This window comes from Saimiri boliviensis, chromosome 16, assembly GCF_048565385.1.
Source record: "Saimiri boliviensis isolate mSaiBol1 chromosome 16, mSaiBol1.pri, whole genome shotgun sequence".
NCBI lineage: Eukaryota > Metazoa > Chordata > Mammalia > Primates > Cebidae > Saimiri > Saimiri boliviensis.
In genome coordinates, this window is record NC_133464.1 from 60,050,527 (window position 1) to 60,073,366 (window position 22,840).

Genomic DNA, 22,840 nt, shown 5'->3' on the forward strand with positions numbered 1-22,840 from the left:
GGGAACAAAAGATTAATAGCTAAAGGAAACTCATGATATAGTCACCTAATGACAGAGATATATTCTGAGATATGCATCATTAGGAGACTTCGTCATTGTGTGAACACTGTAATGTTCTCACACAAATCTGGATTGTATAGCCTGGTACATGCCTAAGTTAATGCTCTAGACCATCCCTCCTAGGCCACAAACCTGTATAGCATATTACTGTACTGAATATTGTGGGCAATTGTAACACAATCATAACTATTTGTGTATCTAAACATATCTGAATATGGAAAGGGTGGCTGGGTACAGTGGCTCATGCCTGTAATCCCAGCACTTTGGGAGGCAGAGGCAGGCAGATCACCTGAGATCAGGAGTTCAAGACCAGCCTGGCCAACATGGTGAAACCCCCTCTCTACTAAAAAGAAAAAAATTAACCAGGCACGGTGGCTCATGCCTGAAATCTCAGTTACTTGGGAAGCTGAGGCAGGAGAACTGCTTGAGCTTGGGAAGCGGAGATTGCGGTGAGCTGAGATCACACCACTGCACTCCAGCCTAGGTGACAGAGCAAGACTCCGTCTCAAAAAAGAAAAAAAAAAAAAAAAACTGGCTGGGTGCAGTGACTCTGTAATCCCAGCACTTTGAGAGGCCAAGGTGGGTGGATCACCTGAGGTCAGAAGTTCGAGACCTGCCTGACCAACATAAAGAAATCCCATCTCTACAAAAAATACAAAAATTAGCTGGATCTGGTGGTATGCATCTGTAATCCCAGCTACTTGGGAGGCTGAAATGGGAGAATCGCTTGAGCCCAGGAAGTGGAGGCTGCAGTGAGCTGAGATTGCACCCCTGCACTCCAGCCTGGGTGACAGTGAGACTCTGTCTCAAAATAGATAAATAATTTTAAAATTATAGAATGGTTCTTATCTATAGAATGTCAATATCTGATAGTTCAGGATTCTTTGCTTTCTAAGTTTATATAAAATGTGCCAGGGAAGATATGTATTATTTTTTGTGAAAAAGAATAACTTTTGTTCAATTCAGAAATTATTTAAAAAATGGTTCAAAATATAAAGAAATATGTGAATAAAAAAGAGAGAGATGAGGTGAGTTATGGATAGAAGACATTTTTTGTGGGGAGACTTTTCTTTTTTTTGAGACAAAGTTTTCCTCTTGTTCCCCAGGCTGGAGTGCAATGGCGTGATCTCGGCTCACTGCAACCTCCACCTCCTGGGTTCAAGCGATTCTCCTGCCTCAGCCTCCCGAGTAGCTGGGATTACAGGTACTTGCCACCACGCCCAGCAAATTTTTGTATTTTTTGTAGAGATGGGATTTCTTTATGTTGGTCAGGCAGGTTTCAAACTCCCCATCTCAGGTGATCTGCCCACCTTGGCCTCTCAAAGTGCTGGGATAACAGAATCACTGCACCCAGCTGTTTTTTTTTTTTTCTTTTTTGAGACGGAGTCTTGCTCTGTCACCTAGGCTGGAGTGCAGTGGTGTGATCTCAGCTCACCGCAATCTCCGCTTCCCAAGCTCAAGCAGTTCTCCTGCCTCAGCTTCCCAAGTAACTGAGATTACAGGCATGAGCCACCATTCCTGGTTAATTTTTTTCTTTTTAGTAGAGAGGGGGTTTCACCATGTTGGCCAGGCTGGTTTTGAACTCCTGATCTCAGGTGATCTGCCTGCCTCTGCCTCCCAAAGTGCTGGGATTACAGGCATGAGCCACGGTACCCAGCCACCCTTTCCATATTCAGATATGTTTAGATACACAAATAGTTATGATTGTGTTACAATTGCCCACAATGTTCAGTACAGTAATATGCTATACAGGTTTGTGGCCTAGGAGGGATAGTCTAGAGCAGGCGTCCCCAAACTTTTTACACAGGGGGCCAGTTCACTGTCCCTCAGACCATTGGAGGGCCGCCACATACTGTGCTCCTCTCACTGACCACCAACGAAAGAGGTGCCCCTTCCTGAAGTGCAGCGGGGGGCCGGATAAATGGCCTCAGGGGACCGCATGCGGCCCACAGGCCGTAGTTTGAGGACACCTGGTCTAGAGCATTAGCTTAGGCATGTACCAGGCTATACAATCTAGATTTGTGTGAGAACATTACAGTGTTCACACAATGACGAAGTCTCCTAATGATGCATATCTCAGAATACATCTCTGTCATTAGGTGACACGTGACTATATCATGAGTTTCCTTTAGCTATTAATCTTTTGTTCCCTTGTGGAAAGGCTGAGACAGTCAAAGTCAAGGGTTGGAGAAAAGTAGGATCACATGAAGATGTGAGGGATGTGAGGAGAGGGCTCCCAGGTAGAGAGGTGGTCAGTTCTGTGACTGTGGTTTCTAAATCTAATTTGTTACTAAAGGGAACCAGGGCTTCCTTGGATAATCACAGGTTCGAGCTGAGGCAAGAAATGGACATTTTGGGCCAGGCTTAGTGGCTCACACCCGTAACAGAAACACTTTAGGAGGTTGAGGTAGGCTGATGGCTTGAGCCCCAGAGTTTTGAGACTAGCCGGGGCAACCTGGCAAAACCCTGTCTCTACAAAAAACAAAAACAAACTACAAAAATTAGCTGGGCATGGTGGTCAGTACCTATAGTCCAGAGGCTGAGGCAGGAGGATCACTTGTGCCCAGGAAGTCGAGGTTGCAATGAGCTGAGATCGTGCCACTGCACTTCAGCCTGGGTGACAGAGGGAGACTCTCGCTCTCAAAAAAAAAAAACAGAAAAGAAAAAGGAGGCCAGGTGCAGTGGCTCACGCCTGTAATCCCAGCATTTTAAGAGGCCGAGGTAGGCTTATCATGAAGTCAAGCAATTGAGGCATCCTGGCCAACATGGTGAAACCCTGTCTCCACTGAAAACAGAAAAATCAGTCTCTACTAAAAACACAGAAATTAGCCGGGCATAGTGGCATGTGCCTGTAGTCCCAGCTACTTGGGAGGCTGAGGCAAAAGAATCGCGTGAACCTGGAAGGTAGAGATTGCAGTGAGCTGAGAGTGCACCACTACACTCCAGCCTGGCGACAGAGCAAGGCTTCTGAAAAAAGAAAAAGAAAAAGGAAATAAAAGAAAAGAAATGGACATTTTGATATACTAGAAAGTAAGGAAGCTTTCAGAGATGACGGGGTTGTGTCCTAAATACATAGGTTAGGAACCAGTAGAAAGAAACTCACTGTTCAAAGATGGAATAATTTAAGCACCTCACTGGATTGAAATACATAAAATATCTTAAAATCCATGAGTTTATAATTATACCAGAAAAAAAAATTCTCATAGGTCACCTTTACAGGTTGCTAGGGAACCAACTCGTTACTCTGAAAACTGGTTTAAAAAGGGAAAGAATCAAGCATTTGTCTTTTGTATATGAACTGTATTTCAGGGTAACTAAATTGTTGTTGAGGGAAAGGTCTTTCAGAAGCATTTCAGCTAATAGATGAATGAGGAATGATAGAATTAGAATGCCATAATTTTGCAATCATAGAAAAAAATGTATCCAAGCACTGATCACCAATGGCTGTTAAAACTATTAGGGGAAATGCTGATGGGGAACTCTAACGGGTGGATTGAGCTGGCAATACCTGAACCCCCTAATTAATCTTGACATTACAAAAATGGGAGAGAAGCAGACATGTGCCCCTGATAAGATGCAACAGGAAGCTCAAAACACTACCTTTGAAATAACCTTGTCAAAATATCAAGCAGGAATTGATCAAGGCTGTAGATCTTACAGATACTTTTCAGGAAATACAGGGCTTAGGGAAGCAGGTTGAGTGACACCACAGGGATGCAATCAGCAAAATTCAGAATGTGGGAAACTCAACAGGACAAATGACCCAGTTTCTCCAACAAATAAATTAGAAAAAAAAAAAAAAAAGAAAGAAAAAAAAAAAGAAAAGAAAAGAAGGCAGGGCAGCTTGTAAATGAAAAGAGAGCCACTAGACATATTAGCCAACTGCAGATGTGGATCAAATTTGTATACTAATTTAAACAAATTGTAAAAAAAAAATTATGAGAAGATTGGAGACATTTGAATTCTGAGTATTTGCCAATATTAAGGAAGTTTTTTAGGTGCGATAAAAATATCAGGGTTATGTTTTTTTTCAAAAAACAATCCTTTTTTTGGAGCTACATACTAAAATATATATGAATGAAATGATATGAAGTCTGGGATGCATCTCAAAATAATCCAGTGAAATGGTAGAAAACAGGGAATAAGGGATAGGGAGAAATAGATGAAATGGAATTTCCACACATTGATAATTGTTGAAGCCTAATGATGGTCCATTACATTACTTTCCCTTTTTCGTATATCTTTGAAATGTTCTGTAATATAAAGTTTTTTTTAAAGTGGGTGTGGCGGGGCACGGTGGCTCAAGCCTGTAATCCCAGCACTTTGGGAGACCAAGGTGGGTGGATCACGAGGTCGAGAGGTTGAGACCATCCTGGTCAACATGGTGAAACCCCGTCTCTACTAAAAATACAAAAAAATTAGCTGGGCGTGGTGGCACGTGCTTGTAATCCCAGCTACTCAGGAGGCTGAGGCAGGAGAATTGCCTGAACCCAGGAGGCGGAGGTTGCGGTGAGCCAAGATCGCGCCATTGCACTCCAGCCTGGGTAACAAGAGCGAAACTCTGTCTCAAAAAAAAAAAAAAAAAATTAAAAAGAAAAGTGGGTGTGAAGGTGGCTAGGTGCAGTGGCTCAAGAGTGTAATCTTGGCACTTTGAGAGACCCAGGCGGGCGGATCATTTCACCTCAGGCGTTTGAAATTAGCCTGGGCAACATGAGGAAACCTGGTCTCTATCAAAAGAAAAAAAAAATTAGCCAGGTGTGATGGTATGTGCCTGTGGTCCCAGCTACTCGGAAAGCTGACTTGAGCCCAGGAGGCAGAGGTAACAGTGAGCTGACATCATGCCACTGCACTCCAGTGGGTGACCTCATCTCAAAAGAGATAAATAAATAAAAAGTGAGTGCAGGGGGAGCCAATCACATACATGGGCAGCATCATAAAGAAAGGTTTTCTTTTCCTTTTTTTTTTTTTTTTTTTTTTGAGACGGAGTTGTACTCTGTCACCCAAGCTGGAGTGCAGTGGCACGATCTTGGCTCACTGCAACCTCCATCTCTCGAGTTCAAGTGATTCTTCAGCCTCAGCCTCCTGAGAAGCTGGGACTACAGGCATGTGCCACCACATCTGGCTAATTTTTGTATTTTTTGTTTTCATGGGGTTTCACCATGTTGGCCAGGTTGATCTTGAACTCCTGACCTAACATGATCCACCCACTTTGGCCTCCCAAAGTGCTGGGGTTATAGGCAGGAGCCACCGCTCCCAGCCAAGAAAGGTGAGATTACAGGCATGAACCACTGTGCCTGGCCTAGATCATATTAGAGTTTTAAAGTTGGTATTTGTCTAATATTTCACTAAGATCTTTCTCCTAATGGTAAAATTCCTGTGTGCATTAGTCAGGATAAGCTGACAAGGTCCAGATCTCAGTCATTTAACATAAATAACACAAGCAAAGGTTGATCTTTTGCTTGTGTCACAGTCCAGTGGGGAGTGCGGGAGAAAGAGGATCTGGCCCCTTGGCCCTCTGGGGCCTCTGTCAATACCTCAGAGAAGTCCTTCACTGAATCTGCATGAAAGCCATCCCCATCTGAATGGCCTCTGACTGGAGGCGACACACATCACCTTCACTCACAGTCCATCAGCAAGGACAAGAAGATAAGGAGAATGTCAAGGAAGGCAGTGCTGATGTTTTAGCTTCAGAATAACCAGCTAGTCTCAGCCACACCCATTGTTATGGGTAGTAACAATGCATTATTCCAGTTAAGTGAACAAACATCCACGCCAAAGTGCTGATGCTAACATAGAAATTCCAGCATCCCAGAGAGGCGAGGGAGAGGGAGGTTTGTGGCCCGATGCCTTCCTGGTTCTTTGATAACTCTGTGCAGGTAGACTACTCACTTCACCCACCAGGTGGAAACTGCTTTCAGAGCAGGAATGTTTGGATGGGGAAATATTCAGCTTTGTCTCCTTTATATAAAGAGCTGGAGGCCCAGGGTTTTTATTTTTATTTTTTGAGATGGAGTTTTGCTCTTGTTGCCCAGGCTGGAGTGCAGTGGCACGGTCTCGGCTCACTGCAACCCCTGACTCCTGGATTCAAGCAATTCTCCTGCCTCAAGCTCCGGAGTAGCTGGGATTACAGACTTGCGCCACCATACCCAGCTAATTTTGTATTTTTAGTAGAGATATGGTTTCTCCACGTTGGTCAGGCTGGTCTCGAACTCCCGACCTCAGGTGATTCACCAGCCTCAGCCTCCCAAAGTGCTGGGATTACAGGCATAAGCCACCACACCCAGCCAGCCCAGGGGCTTTTAAATGAAGGAAGGGAGTCCATGGATGTGCTTCAAAGGTTTGGTGATTCCCTGGAAACCATATGTAAAATTTTGTATTCGTGTGCGATTTTCTAGGAAGAGGGTCCATAGTTGAGCACATAGAAGACATTCAATAAATATTCCTTCTAAAAACTCATGAAAGGGTCTGTGTTAAGGTTCTCCAGAGAAACAGAACTAATAGGATGTGATTATAAATAGATTTATTTTAAAGAATTGGGTCACATGACCGTGGAGGTTGGCAAGTCCCAAAACTGCAGGGTGGACTGGCAGTCTGGAGACAAGGAAGAGCCAAGGCTGTGGTTAAGGTCTGAAGGCTGTCAGGCCCGAGAATCCCCTCTTGCTCAGGAGGAGTCAGTCTTTTGTTTTTTTCAGGCTCTTGGTGGATTCAATGAGACCCACCCACATTAGGAAGGGCCATCTGCTATACTTAGAGTCCACCAATTGAAATCTTAATCTCTCCCAAAAAACACCATCACAGAAATGTCCAGAATAATGTTTGACCATATACATCTGGGCATTGTCACTTAGCCAAATTGAGACATAAAATTAACCATTACAGAGTTCTTGATCCAAACAAAAGGCAAAAATTAGGAACTACTGTTTTAAGAAGTTTCCGCCATTCTCCCTACCTCTCATTAGCTAGTCTCTATTCCTGGTCCAGTTTCCTCCCGAGGCACATAACCACTCCCTTCTAGCATCTATTTCCATCTATTCCACACTGAGAGAACTGGAGCAGAAATACCCAAAGAACTTTCGTAAATGTTAAAGAATTACTTTTCTCCAGGAATTTTTTAAAAAGTCTTGATAGAATCTCTAGAAATGTTACTTAATCAAAACATTTTAATTGGTTGGGCATGATGGCTCACACCTGTAATTCCAGCACTTTGGGAGGCCCAAGTGGGCAGATCACAAGGTCAAGAGATCAAGACCATCTTGGCCAACATGGTAAAACCCTGCCTCTATTAAAAATACAAAAATTAGCAGGGCATGGTGGCTCATGCCTGTAATCCCAGCTACTTGGGAGGCTAAGGCAGGAGAATCACTTGAACCTGAAAGGGGGAGGCTGCAGTGAGCCAAGATTGTGCCACTGCTCTCCAGCCTGGCAACAGAATGAGACTCTGTCTCAAAAAAAAAAAAAAGGCTGGGTACAGTGGCTCATGCCTGTAATCCCAGCCTTTGGGAGGTTGAGGCGGGCGGATCACAAAGTCAAGAGATCAAGACCATCCTGGCCAACATGGTGAAAACCCCATCTCTACTAAAAATACAAAAATCAGCTGGGCATGGTGGTGCACACCTGTAGTCCCAGCTTTTCGGGAGGCTGAGGCAGGAGAATTGCTTAAACCTAGCAGGCAGAGGTTGCAATGAGTTGAGATCGCACCACTGCACTCCAGCCTGGCGACAGAGTGAGACTCCACCTCAAAAAAAAATTTTTTTTTAATCTTCATTTTCTGTATGTGTTAGTGATGGTATAATTGGCTAAGGTATATATCTTTCAGTTTATATTTTACATCCCTGCTTCTAGTCATTTGTCTTGAAGAAATCCTCCAACCAAATGAAGTTCCTTGAAATCACGGATTATTCCTTATTCCTTTGCAATTCTCTACAGTGTTAAAAATACTACTGGCGCAGGAACAAACACTCATTAACTGGTAGTGTTGTCACATTCTGCTTTATTCGACTCCACTAACGTTAAACCACCAGCTAGCCCTGGTATTAAAAATAGCCCACATTTATCTTTCAGGTTGTCATTTAACTTTGACATCTCTACCTTGATTTCACAGAAAGAGTTGCACATATAGAAGACAGAGGCAAGGCTGGGGCAAGAATCTTCTTACTTTCTGGTTATTTATTTGCATAGGTAAAGTCTAGGGATTTAATGCAGATATTCTCTTTCATCCTCCCTTAGCCTAACTTAATCCTCATCTGAAAAAGTCCAATGAAGTGGGTTTGCAAAAAAAAAAAAATTCTTGCCAGGCACGGTGGCTCAAGCCTGTAATCCCAGCACTTTGGGAGGCCGAGGCGGGTGGATCACAAGGTCAAGAGATCGAGACCATCTTGGTCAACATGGTGAAACCCCGTCTCTACTAAAAATACAAAAAAAATAGCTGGGCATGGTGGTGCGTGCCTGTAATCCCAGCTACTCAGGAGGCTGAGGCAGGAGAATTGCCTGAACCCAGGAGGCGGAGGTTGCGGTGAGCCGAGATCGCGCCATTGCACTCCAGCCTGGGTAACAAGAGCGAAACTCCGTCTCAAAAAAAACAAAAAAACAAAACAACAACAACAACAACAACAAAAATTCTTTCTGCTCATTCTCCTGCAGTGCTTCTACTCACGTTGTAATGTGGTATGGCTGAAACTTCCCTTCCTTGCCCTGGGAAAGAAAGGATCTTCTGTTTCATGAAGTATTGAGGGACCTGGATGGGTCAGCGATGCTCTATTAATATAAAATGAGATTATTCACCAGCTGTTGTTTCCTTCCTTTCAGCAGAGCTATTGAAACGTTTGTAAAATAGCAGAGGGTTCCAGATGGGAGGAGCCATTGTTCAAAGTCCAGACCACCCAGCGGGCATGTCAGGTAATGGGCTTCACATCTGACCCCTGCAGAAACTTGATAACACATTGAGGGTGTCATATGATTGGTCTGTGCCACTGGAGAAAACACCCTCCTTTTCCTTCCTGCTGACTTCTTTTTCCCCATTGTCTTCCCTCTCCTCTTGTATGACCACAGATTCTCCTAAAAATCTATTCAAAAAAAGTTATTAGAGTAAGTTAAACTCAGTTAAAAAGATAGCAGATGTTGCTTTGATATCAAATTTGTCTTTTGCAGCCCACAACATGACCTATTCATGTGTTTGCTTTTCATGGACTCCTAAGATTATTCACAATGGAAGAAACAATGGCAGAGAAAGGTATCTATGCAGAGCAGCAAGCCCCTCAGATTTAATGTGCATGCAAATCAACTGGGGTTCCTATTCAAATGATTCAGTAGGTCTGGGGAGGAACCCAAGAATCTGCATTTCTAACAAGCAGCCAGGCGATGAGTAACTCTTGGAGCAGTAAGGGTCTGGATTGATGGTTTAATTGTTTCCATTTTGTAGCACATCTGTCAATTTGCCCAAGCTATAGAAAACACAGACTAACAAACTTACTTTTCTCCTTAAAGCTGGATTCCTTAATGCTTTGTTATAGAAATATATGAGAATACAGCATTGACCATTATCTCTCTTTTTTTTTAGTTGGAGTCTTGCTCTGTCGCCCAGGCTGGAGTGCAGCGGTATAATCTCGGCTCACTGCAACCTCCGCCTCCCGGGTTCAAGCAATTCTCCCACCTCAGCCTCCCCAGTAGCTGAGGTTATAGGCATGCACCACCACGCCCAGCTAATTTTTGTATTTTTAGTAGTGACAGGGTTTCACCATGTTGGCCAGGATGGTCTCCATCTCTTGACCTCGTGATCTACCCACCTCAGCCTCCCGAAGTGCTGGTCTTACAGGCATGAGCCACCGCACCCAGCCCATTATCCGTTTATTTTTTTAAAAAGTCCTTTTTACTGATGATCATTCAACCTTCATTACTATTTTTGTTGATTTTCTTCTGTGAGCACAGGATACCTATTCTCTATCTGGATCCAGTATACTAAGCTATAACGACCTTTCCCAGGAAATATTGTGTTTGCTGGGAGTGGCTTTTCCAGAAGCCTTATGACAGGAAAGGTCTGATTCCCACTCTACCAGTTAAGATCTGAGGCCCTGGGCAAGTTGTCTTGCCTCTCTGATCAATTGCTGTACCTAAAATAGTGTGCACTGTGTGGGGGGAAGTGATTAAAATTTTTGAGGAACAAATTAATTATTATTATTTTGTTGTTGTTGTTTTCATTTATTTATTTATTTATTTATTTATTTATTTTATTAAGACAGAGTTTCACTCTTGTAGTCCAGGCTGGAGTGCAATGGCACGATCTCTGCTCACTGCAACCTCCGCCTCACGGGTTCAAGCAATTCTCCTGTCTCAGCCTTCTAAGTAGCTGGGATTACAGGCATGCTCCACCACACCCAGCTAATTTTTTGTATTTTTAGTAAAGACGGGGTTTCTCCATGTTGATCAGGCTGATCTCGAACTCCTGACCTCAGGTGATCCACCTGCCTCAGCCTCCCAAAGTGCTGGGATTACAGGCATGAGCCACCACACCTGGCCTATTATTATTATTTTTTATAGAGATGGGGTCTCACTATGGTGCCCAAGTTGGTTCAAACTCCTGGACTCAAGCCATCTTTCCTCTACAGCCTCCCAAAGTGCTGGGATTATAGGCGTGAGTTACTGCTCCCTGATGAAAAAAAAAAAAAAAAGCTTTTTTTTTTTTTTTTTTTTTTTTTTTTTTTTTTGTTTTTTTGTTTTTTTTTGTTTTTTTTTTTTTGAGACGGAGTTTCGCTCTTGTTACCCAGGCTGGAGTGCAATGGCGCGATCTCGGCTCACCGCAACCTCCGCCTCCTGGGTTCAGGCAATTCTCCTGCCTCAGCCTCCTGAGTAGCTGGGATTACAGGCACGCGCCACCATGCCCAGCTACTTTTTTTTTTTTTTTTTTTTTTTGTATTTTTAGTAGAGACGGGGTTTCACCATGTTGACCAGGATGGTCTCGATCTCTTGACCTTGTGATCCACCCGCCTCGGCCTCCCAAAGTGCTGGGATTACAGGCTTGAGCCACCGCGCCCGGCCAAAAAAAGCTTTTTGAGTGGGAAAGTAGAACTATCAACTTCATAGGATTATTTTAAGCTTTAAATGAGATAGTGTATGCAAATTACTTACTATTTTACATGGAATAAGAAATAACCCTTATAAAGCCCTGTGAAATGCTCAAAACAAACAAACCCCTTAAAAACAAACAAACCCCTGACATTTACATTCAGAACTGCTAAAATGTGGGCCAGGCATGATTGGGAGGTCAAGGTGGGCAGATCACCTGAGGTTGGGAGTTCAAGACCAGCCTGACCAACATGGAGAAACCCCATCTCTACTAAAAAAAAAAAAAAAAAAAAAATAGCCAGGCATGGTGGTGCTTGCCTGTAATCCCAACCACTTGGGAGGCTGAGGCAGGAGAACTGCTTGAACCAGGAGGTAGAGATTGTGATGAGCAGAGATCATGCCATCGTACTCCAGCCTGGGCAACAAGAGTGAAACTTCATCTCAAAAAAAAAAAAAAAAAAAAATTGCTAAAATGTTTTCCCGTAAACCGTCATATCAGAAGGAAATCTTTCCAAAACATCTCCCGTCCCCTGCCTTGTTTGATGGTGTCTACTGAATTCATTTTAGCTCTTTCCTCATGACTCAAGGTCCCTGTTTTGCAACGAGTGACTGCACTGTCCTGGAACACAGGGATGACCTCAGTCAGGGGTTTTCCTACTGTCCACGCTCCCTGACCCCTCCCCCGCCCCCACACTCACAGCCCTGTTCATAGTTCCATAATATCACTTACCACACTGTGGCAAAAATATCTGTTTACCCAGCTTCTTGGCCTAGGACCCCTTTTCTCTGAGCAGGGTCCAGGCCCTCAGTAAATGTCTCCCCAAGCCCCATTTAAAGGGCTGGGTGTCCAGAACTCAGCAGCATGGCTTGTGTTCAATCATTCTGACACTTTAAAATGTCTCCTTGTCCTCGGCCAAGTACTGAAAGCACTGCTCTGTTTTATCTTTTCCAGATAACCAAGGACAGAAATTACATTCCTCCGTAGAATCTTGTAATGGTTTCCTGTTACTAAAGGACCAAGAAGATATTTACTCTTCTGGTAAAATTTAAGCCAAGTCTGTCTTCTTTGCTTTTTCATTTGGGGTCTTCGTTCTGCTTTCATTGACGGCAAGGACATTGGAACCAGACAGCCCTGGGTTCAGATATTAAGCTACCATTTGGTAGTTAGCTGACTCTTAGTGAGTCACTTAAATTCTCTGTTACTCAGTTTCCTTATCTGAAAAATGGGATAATTCTCAGGCTGCAGATTTGCTGTGCATGTGGAGAAGCAGTAAAGTTAGATGAGTAAAACTCCTCTAAGGGAAGAGTTTTGTTACCCCTGGCTTTGATAACCTTGCTAGGGTTGGGGCAGGTGTGGGACTCTAAAGGGCCTTCCCGAGTAATATTAGATGGATCTTACCCAGGCTTTAAGAGTCTGGCTTAGTCATAGTTGGGCATTGCATTTGCAGAGCACACCGGTGAGTAGGACCCCAAGCTACTCAGGGTGGCTGAGTCTGATGGTTTTCTTCCCAACAGCCATTCCTTCATTACCTTTCATCCCTGCTGTCAGAATCGGCTTTCCAACTCCAGAGACTAAAAATGCCAATAAAGGTTGAACATCCCTAATCTGAAAATCTGAAACCCGAAATGCCTTAAAATGCAAAATGTATTGAGTGCCAACATGGTACTCAAAGGAAATGATCATCAGAACATTCAGGTTTTAGGTTTTCAGATTAGGGATGCTCAACTGTTAAGTATAAAGCAAATATTTTTAAATTGGGGGAAAATAATCTGAAATCTGAAACACTTCTAGTCCCAAGCTTTTGCGGTACTCAACCTGAATAATTTTTTTTTTTTTTTTTTTTTTTAAGGTGGAGTCTCGCTCTGCTTCCCTGGCTAGAGTGTAATGGCACAGTCTTGGCTCACTACAACCTCTGCCTCCCAGATTCAAGTGATTTTCCTGCCTCTGCCTCCTGGATTCAAGTGATTTTGCTGTCTAAGCTGAATAACTTTTACTATTAGGGCATGAGCATGTAACCCAACCCCGGTGGAGGAGTTTAAAGGTAAGTCTTCTGAGATGTTTCTGTGCAAGTTTTTTCCTTTATGATGTCGGGAGGCAGATGTAGTTATGTGTAGACATAATTCCTGGAGCTATGGCAGCCTTCTTGTGACCATGAGGGAAACTCTGAGGATGAAAACCAACAGGCTGGGATGGCACGAAGGAAAGTAGAGAGCACATGGGTTGGGTGCTTGATGATATTGTTGTGTCCCTTAATTAACTAAGTCTGAAAATGATACCCCCAGAGATAAGAAACTTTATTATTTAAGCTTTATGTAGTTACATAATCCATTACCTGTTACTTTAGTATGCATTCAGCATACAGTTGAGAAGGCTAAGCTTGGAGGGTATGGGGAGAAGGAGAAGACTTGATGGTAACACAGCAGAAAAGGAAAAGAGAAAAGTTGCTTCTGTTGGGGGGAGCACTATAAATCTCTACTCCACTCCTTTGGGGAAGCCTGAGTCAATTCCACATGGCTTATGAATACTTTTGGTGTTCATGGATTCTTCTGGGGGACTTGAAGAAGAATTGAGACCTACATCAAGAATGGTGCCCAGCTGGAAATAGCTGCACTTCTGGGATACGTAAGAATTTGAGACCATATGCAATAAATGATAGATGCTGTTATTACTATATTATCAGTATTATCTTAGCCCCTGACTGGTAGGCAGAAAAGAGGTAGAAATTAGATGCTCGTGGGTGGGACTGTACTCTGTAGTTGTCCTTGAGAAGAAGCTTGCCAAGGCTGTATGAAGACAGCAAGAGGACTGAGCAGCAATTGGCAGCGGCCTCAGTGGATGGGCAGCTCTGCTACTTAACCTCTTACCAAGGTGCTCTGCAGATGGAGCAAAAGGCTGGAACCCAGTTAGCAGAACAAAGGCCTGAAATCAGAGCAGCTCAACAGAAGTCCGACTTATTGTTTTGGAATGTGGCTTCCTGAATTCTCCCTGACTAGAAAAGAACTGGTTCCAGATGTCAGGTTGGGACTGACCTTCAATCTTCCACACAGAAATGACGTTACCTTAAGAATGTTATACACTGACGGTGTGGCTCACACCTGTAATCCCAGCATTTTGGGAGGCTGAGGCAGGAGGATCATTTCAGGTCAGGAATTCAAGGCCAACCTGGCCAACATGGTAAAACCCAGTCTCTACTAAAAATACAAAAATTAATTGGGCATGGTGGTGCATGCCAATAGTCCCAGCTACTTGGGAGGCTGAGGCAAGAGAATCACTTGAACCCAGGAGGTGGAAGTTGCAGTGAGCCGAGATTGCACCACTGCACTCCAGCCTGGGCAACAGAGTGAGACTGTCTCAAAAAAAAAAAAAAAAAAAAAAGAATGTTATACACATACCACATATGTAGAAATATATAAAAATTCTCCTTCTTTGTCTCAGTCTCTCTTTTTCTCTGTATGTGCGTTTCTCCTTATCTTAACCTCTCACAAAGGGCCTCGAGCGCTAACCTCATTCACCCAGACAGCTACAGGGAGTCTTCAAAGCCAGGGATTTGCTTTGGTCAATGGGGTATCAAAGGACACAACATACACCATATTTGAACTAAGGTTTTAAAGGGCCATTGGGTATTTTGCTCTTTTCATTCTGCCACAGGGATGACAGGTCTTGCTTGAATTGGGGGCTCCTCCTGCAGCCTTGGTCCCTGAATGTGAAAACACATGGAGCAGAAGCAGAGCCTTCACTGATGTGATGGCAGACGTGTAACAGCAGAGTGAGGAACATTGGTTGTTACAACCCCTGGGATTTAGGAAGTCATTTGTTACTGTGGTAAAGCTGACTAGTAAATCCAGACAATCACCCAGATTGCCAAGCTGGGAGAAATCATAAATGTTTGTTGTTTTAGGCCAGTACATTTAGGGTCTTTGTAAGACAGGAATAGATAGCTGGAGGTTGTGTGGCTTGAGACACTGAAAGGTTCAGGATTCAAATGGTGCCCGCAGGGTCCAGTGTCCCCACTTCTCTTAACTCCACTTCACCTTGGATGAGCTATTACCCCAGCTCTACGTGGTGGACTCCAGCAGCCTTAGATGATGCAGTATCTCCAGGCTCATGTCTTTCTACCTTCAAGTCTAATAGAAAGACAGCTTCTTTTCTGGCCATGCCTACAAAATCCCTGAGATTCACTCTGAATAAATAGACCGGCTGAGGTCATGGTTCCACCTGTGAGACACTCATTGTTGGGTGGAGATGGCAGTGGCTTGGGAAGGGGGTGTATCTGTTATGAGTCTTTCAGTTGAAACTCAAATGGCTAATTTAAAAGGGGAATTTACGTAGCCACATAACTAAAAAAAAAAGAAAAATTGATGGATGGTTCCAACTTCAGGTGTGCTATGATTTGGAGCTAAAGTAATGTCATCACTAGGACTCACCTCTTGACTTTTCAAAATTACTGACTCCCCACTTGGAATTATGAAAACAAGAAGAAATGGGTTTTGATGACAGTAATAGGTTCCAGTCAAATGTTTGGGTTCCTCATTTAACTTGGTTTCTACACGTAACCATAAACTATAGGATGTTAGTCTTGATGTATGGTCGCAGGTTTGTGTGTATCACAGAATCAGTGTCCATGTAAGTGCGTCTTTGTTTCAACTGCTAACAGAGATAAGAGTGTAAAATGGAGCCAAATTGCCCAAGCTCAGATTCTGGCTCCAACACTTGTTAGCTGGGTGACCCTGGGCAAGTTGTTTAACCTCTCTGTGCCTTGGTGTATTCATCGATGCTCTGTGCAATGGCGTAAAATGAAAGATGATATTCTCTACCTACCACATAGGGCCGTTGTTAATACATGTGAATCACTTAGAATAGTGCTTCAAATGTATTAAATGCTCAATAACTGCTATTATTATTACCATTTCTACAGAAAACAAATGATTACTAATAAAGACATTTTTTCAAAAATGACCATTTTAGATGGCAGGGGTTGGCTTGGTTCATATTTTTTGCTTGGCAGCGAGAGAGAGAGAGTGACTAGAACTGTATTTGCTCATATTGTGTATCAGAAAAAATTCTTACATTATTCTGCTGTGTGTTTTCACCTGCCTCTGCATGTTCCCATCAGTTACTGAGCTGTACTCTTCCAAGATCAATAACTCCCTTTATTTGTGCTTCTTTGTATGAAAGAAAGCTTACATAAAGCTCAACTAAAGCTATAGGGAGGAGACAAGCTAAAGGTTTCTTAGATTAGTATATTTTGTAATCTAGCTTTGAATAGTAAGGATGGAGCATCATCTTCTATCTCCTTTATCTTCTCATTGCGTAATCTTGCTTCTATTTTTTTGGGCGGGGCAAGCGGGGGAAGCTTGAAAAAACTTGACCATCCAAATGCGGCATTAGCAATTATTTGAACTTCATATCATGATGAGTTATAGGTTACTCATAGCTTCTCAAAGTTATTTTTGTTTTAGTTGTATTGTGTAATGGTGGCTGATAAACAATTGTTTGATGAATCTGCACTTATCCTGGCTCTGGTTGCAAACATTCCTAACTGTAACGTATCCCTTTGTGAGACTGGCAAGATTAAGCTCTGTGGGCACATTATTCACAGCTCTGTCTCTCAACTTCGGATGCTATTACACCAAGTTCCATATTGAGATGAAAAGGGGAAGAGTGGGTGGGGCTAGAGAGATGCTAGATAAGTTGAAGTGCTTTTGCAAGTACTGGGATGTATAATTTGTGTGTTTTATCTCCAAGCTAAAGTAGGGTAGGAAGATGTGAATTTTGCCTCATTGCTCTTCAAGTCAAACTTAGATTGCTGAGAGACTTCTTGTACAAACACAAACATTTGCTGAACATGTTCCTGAATTAAATGTAAGTGATGGCTTGGGAATCAGAAATCTTCCTGGACAATTTATGAGTTTGGACAGCTACCCGAATCTAAGGTTTTTCCAGGGCAATTCAAGTTGTTTTTCTCCTAGAGAAGGAACAAAAATGTGTAAGTATTCTATGACATTTTTAATTTAACTTTTTGGTAGTCTACAAGGTTTATTGAGTACTCAAGGTATGAAGAAAATATCGATATCTAATTTTAATCTCAAAAGCTTCTTTTTTTTTTTTTAGACATGAAATCTTGCTCTGTTACCCAGGCTGGAGTGCAGTGGTGTGATCCTGGTTCACTGATCCGCCTCCTGGGTTAAAGTGATTCTCATGCCTCAGCCTCCTGAGTAGCCGGGATTACAGGCATGCACCACCACGTCTGGCTAATTTTTGTATTTTTAGTAGAGATAGGTTTTCACCATGTTGGCCAGGCTGACCTTGAACTCCCAACCTCAGGTCATCTGCCTGCCTTGGCCTCCGTAAGTGCTGGGATTAAAGGGTTGAGCCACTGCACCTGGCCTCAAAAGGTTTTTTATTTTGGATCAAAAAGAGAATTTTTGATCCCTAAGCACTAATAATAATCATTTTATTAAGCAACTAAAGAGTGTTGGGCATTATATTGACTACCACCACACAGGTGTAGGTATATTTGTAGTTCTTTCTTTTTCTTTTTTTGAGACAGAGTCTCGTTCTGTCACCCAGGCTAGAGCGCAGTGGCGCCATTTCAGCTCACTGCAACTGCTTCCTTCAGCATTCAAACAATTCTCCTGCCTCAGCCTCTTAAGTAGCTGGGACTGCAGGAGCCTGCCACCACACCTGGCGAACTTTTTTTTTTTTTTTTTTTTTTTGAGACGGAGTTTCACTCTTGTTACCCAGGCTGGAGTGCAATGGTGCGATCTCGGCTCACCGCAACCTCCGCCTCCTGGGTTCAGGCAATTCTCCTGCCTCAACCTCCCAAGAAGCTGGGATTACAGGCACACGCCTCCATGCCCAGCTAATGTTTTGTATTTTTAGTAGAGATGGGGTTTCACCATGTTGACCAGGATGGTCTCAATCTCTTGACCTTGTGATCCACCCGCCTCGGCCTCCCAAAGTGCTGGGATTACAGGCTTGAGCCACCACGCCCGGCCTAACTTTTTTTTTTTGAGACAGAGTTTCCCTGTTGTTTTCCATGTTGGAGTGCAATGGCTCACTGCAACCTCTGCCACCCAGGTTCAAGCAATTCTTCTGCCTCAGCCTCCCGAGTAGCTGGGATTACAGGCATGCACCACCACACCTGGCTAATTTTGCATTTTTAGTAGAGACGGGGGTTTCACCAAGTTAGTCAGGCTGGTCTCGAACGCCCGATCTCAGGTGAGCCACCCATCTCGGCCTCCCAGAGCGCTGGGATTACAGGCGCGAGCCACTGCGCCCAGCTAATTTTTTGTATTTTTAGTAGAGATGAGGTTTCACCGTATTGGCCAGGCTGGTCTCAAACTCCTGACCTCAGGTGATCCACCTGTCTTGGCCTCCCAAAGTGCTGGGATTACAGGCATGAGCCACCGGCTGTATTTCTATTTTATAATTTAACTATCTGAAACTTGGAAAGTTTAAGAAACATCCCATGGTCACGAGTCTAGTAAAAGATAAAAGATTAAGGTGAATTAAAAAGGTAAGAGTCTGTCTGTTGCTCAATGTGTGTTGTGTTCTTTCTGGGGCAGCAATAGAAATTTCTGTGATAATAGTCTATTTCTCTGTTACCAATACAGTCCCCACAATATGGTGGTTATTGCACACATTACATGAAACTAGTATGACAGAGAAACTAAAAAAAAAAATTTTTTTTTGAGACAGGTCTTGCTATCTGTTGCCCAAGCTGCAGTGGAGTGGCATAATCATAGGTCACTGCAGCCTTGAACTCCTGGGTTCAAACAATCCTCTCACCTTAGCCTTCTGAGTAACTACAAGTAGCTTAAATTTAAAAATTTGAAGAAATTTCTAAAAGAATTTTTGTAGAGATAGGGTCTCATTATATTGCCAAGGCTGGTCTTGAGAGATCTCAAGAGAGATCCCCCCGCCTAGGCCTTCCAAAGGGCTAGGATAATAGGCATGAGCCACTGTGCCTGCCCCAGGAACTTACTTTTTAGTTACATTTAATTTTAATTTAAAGTTAAATAGCCACATGTAGCTAGCAGCAGCTGTACTGGACAGCACAGCTGTAGGACGTCACACTGCCTTGCCTATAAATGCTTAAGCTACTGTGATCTCATGTATAGGACATCTGGGTATCAAAGACAGAAAATGTAAAAGAGTAGTTGAAGGAAAAAATACATTTTATTCAAAGCAAAGTCACTTAAACTGTAGTATTTAAAGGGAAATAGACGTAAAAGTTAAAAGACTCATACATTTAGGTAAGAAAAATTTCCTTTAGAAAATTTCTATTGGCCGTTTCACTTAAGGATTATTAATGTATTGGAGGTGTTGATTTTGTTGTTGTTGTTGTTGTTGTTGTTAAACTATTTTTTCATTTTAATGTTACCATTTTCTTCAAAGTTACTGCAAATCAAGGCAGTGTTGATTATAAGGGACATAGCAATCTGAAAAAAGGGGGAAAAAAGTGTGCCCAGAACTGTATTGTTCACTTTGGGAGGCCAAGGCTGACAGATCACCTGATTCTAGGAGTTCAAGAACAGCCTGGCCAATGTGGCGAAATCCCATCTTCACTAAAAATACAAAAATTAGCCAGGCATGGTGGTACAGATCTGTAATCCCAGCTATTCGGGAGGCTGAGACATGAAAATTGCTTGAACCTGGGAGGTGGAGGTTGCAGTGAGCTGGATTGCACCACTGCACTCCTGCCTTGGCAACAGAACAAGACCTTGCCTCAAAAAAAAACAAAGAAAAGGCCAGGTGCGGTGGCTAACACCTGTAATCCCAGCACTTTGGGAGGCTGAGGTGGGTGTGGGTCACCTGAGGTCAAGAGTTTAAGACCAGCCTGGCCAACATGGTGAAACCCTGTCTCTACTAAAAATACAAAATTATCTGGGCGTGTTGGCACATGCCTGTGATCCCAGCTACTCAGGAGGCTGAGACAGGAGAATCACTTGAACCCAGGAGGCAGAGGTTGTGATGAGCCAAGATGGAGCCCTTGCACCCCAGCCTGGGCAAAAAGAGCAAAACTCTGTTTCAAAAAGCATTGTTACTGTGTGTTTCAGTTCTCTAGGCATTTTCCAACCTAGGGAAATTCCTCAAATAGAAAGGACAGAGGAAAATGTCTACAATCAAACTAACGAACCAGTCTTTTTGGATTTCTGCTTTCAGGTGCCTCCTGCCTCCCGTTACTTTGTTTTCCGCGAATGACTTTAGAGCTGAATGTTTACAGACAGGAGTGTTTAATCTCCGTAATTAGTAAGCAGAGTATGTCTCCCCCAAACAGCAATCTACAAATGATAAAAAGGTATCTACTTAACACAGCTCTAGATGACAAGCCCGTTTTTGTCTGACTTCTGGATTTAGTGGTTTGAGTCCTCTCCCAGTCCTGGTGACTTGAAAATAAAATCTCTTTTCAGCAGACTAGCTTTTCACACTTGGTTAGTTCTTTCTTTTTTGGTGACCAGTTTACCTAGACCTTTTTTTTTTTTTTTTTTTTTTTTTTTTACAACTAAATATAACATCATTGTCCTGTGGAAACCCTTTTGTTTATACTGGATCAAGGAGGTGTCTCCAGGTGTTACGAGCCAGATAGGGCATATGGCTGTCCCTCATTTCTCTGTGTGCCTGCCTGCAGAACACCAAATTACAAACGTGGGCCCTGCAATCAAGTTGCACGGACCCTCTCTCCTCCTGACCATGCAAAAATTACTTAGCATTTTTTGGCCTCAGTCTCTTCCTCTATAAAATAGTGGTAAAAATAGTTTCTACCTGATAATACTGTTATGATAATTAAATGAAGTAATCCAAGAAAAGGCTTAACAGAGTTTGTGGCACATGGTGTACTCAATAGTTGTCATTGATTTTTTTTTTCTATTTATATCTCTACATGTTGGCAATTTTAACAAGTAATTTTATTTTTTTTTTTTCTGTTCCAGGGTTCACATGCAGGATATGCAGGTTTGTTACACAGTTAAACATGTGCCACGGTGGTTTGCTGCACCTAGGTATTAAACTCGGTATCCATTAGCTCTTTTTTCTAATGCTTCCCCCCACTCCCCCCCATCTCTGATTGTTATTATTATTTTATAACCATAATCGCCATCTTCACCAGACTCTAATATGACTTTTTTCTGCAATAAAGAATGTGCTCAGTCTGGTGCAGTGGCTCATGCCTGTAATCCAAGCACTTTGCAAGGCTGAGGCAGGCAGAGCACAGGTCAGGAGTTAAAGACCAGGCTGGCCAATATGGTAAAACCCCATCTCTACTAAAAACACAAACACATACAAAAATAGCCAGGCGTGGTGGCAGGTGCCCGTAGTCCCTGTTACTTGGGAGGCTGAGGCCGGAGAATCACTTGAACCTGGTAGGCAGAGGTTGCACTGAGCCGAGGTTGCTTCATTGCACTCCAGCCTGGGAGGCAGAGCAAGACTCCATCCCCCAAAAAAGAAAAAAAGAAATGTACTCCTCATTTTTATTATACCAAATATTTTATGGATTCTCCTCCGATGGGTGACTTTAATGTTTTTTTCTCTGCTTGAGTTTATTTATTAATCCACCTAACATTTGTTGAGGTCCCATCATGTACTATGTACCATATTAGACACAGGGAACCCAAAAATAAGTGAGACATAAATGCTTTCTTCCAGGTATTCATGTTTACTGGAGAAGATGATGCAGAAACAGGTAACAAATCTGGTATTTATTCAAAGAGGTCACTTTCCAGTAGGTCTAGTATTATCAAAATAACTTCCAGCAGGGATCAGCTGAAACTGGATACCAAAGGGTTGCTTCTTGTTTTCTGGTGTGGGGAGGGGAGGGTGGGTGTTAATAATAGGTTAGAGGCCGGGCGCGGTGGCTCAAGCCTGTAATCCCAGCACTTTGGGAGTCCGAGGCGGGTGGATCACGAGGTCGAGAGATCGAGACCATCCTGGTCAACATGGTGAAACCCCGTCTCTACTAAAAATACAAAAAAACTAGCTGGGCGTGGTGGCGCATGCCTGTAATCCCAGCTACTCAGGAGGCTGAGGCAGGAGAATTGTCTGAGCCCAGGAGGCGGAGGTTGCGGTGAGCCGAGATCGCACCATTGCACTCCAGCCTGGGTAACAAGAGCAAAACTCCGTCTCAAAAAAAAAAAAAAAAAAATAATAATAATAATAATAATAGGTTAGATATATCAGGCATTCCATCTGCTGGAGTTCACCTCGTTTAATAAGGTCATTCATACCTAAGTGTAAATGAATTGTTTCTTATTTGAGATAATGATTTATCTGAATAATGTTTAATTTAGTTTTTTTTCAGATATGGGATCTCATTCTGTTGCCCAGGCTGGATTTTAGTTCACTGCAGCCTCAAACACCTGGGCTCAAGTGATTCTCTTGCCTTAGCCTCATAAATCTCTGGGATTACATGCATGAGCCACGGCGCCCAGCCTATCTCAACAATTTTGAGAGTGAAAACTTTGGTTTGAGGGTGATTTGGTGCCTAATGCATTTGAGACAGGGAAGACCTGGTGGTTTGAACACAGTGGCACTTCTGGAAAATCAGAAGGCCCACTGAAGGACTGGGCATGTGTGGAAAAAAATCAGAACACTCAACTTCTGGTCCGTTTGAGAATTGTGATCATTTACTGTCTTCGTATTTTTCATCTGTAAAATAGGGAGAGACAGGAGAAGAGACGCTGCTGGACTGGAGAGATGTGCTCACGGGTTCATAGCATTATG

At 43.0% G+C, this 22,840-nt stretch overlaps 1 long non-coding RNA gene across 4 annotated transcripts in view; it reads left to right on the forward strand.

The window, feature by feature from the left end:
* LOC104649968 (uncharacterized) overlaps positions 1-14,543 on the forward strand; it is a 64,880-nt gene extending 50,337 nt beyond the window's left edge. For all 4 annotated transcript variants that reach the window (XR_012514369.1, XR_012514368.1, XR_012514367.1 and 1 more), the window contains 4 exons: positions 8,866-8,955; positions 9,208-9,289; positions 12,071-12,157; positions 12,969-14,543. This is a non-coding gene — a long non-coding RNA (uncharacterized LOC104649968). The remainder of the gene's footprint in view (positions 1-8,865; positions 8,956-9,207; positions 9,290-12,070; positions 12,158-12,968) is intronic.
* Positions 14,544-22,840: the final 8,297 nt, after the last annotated feature.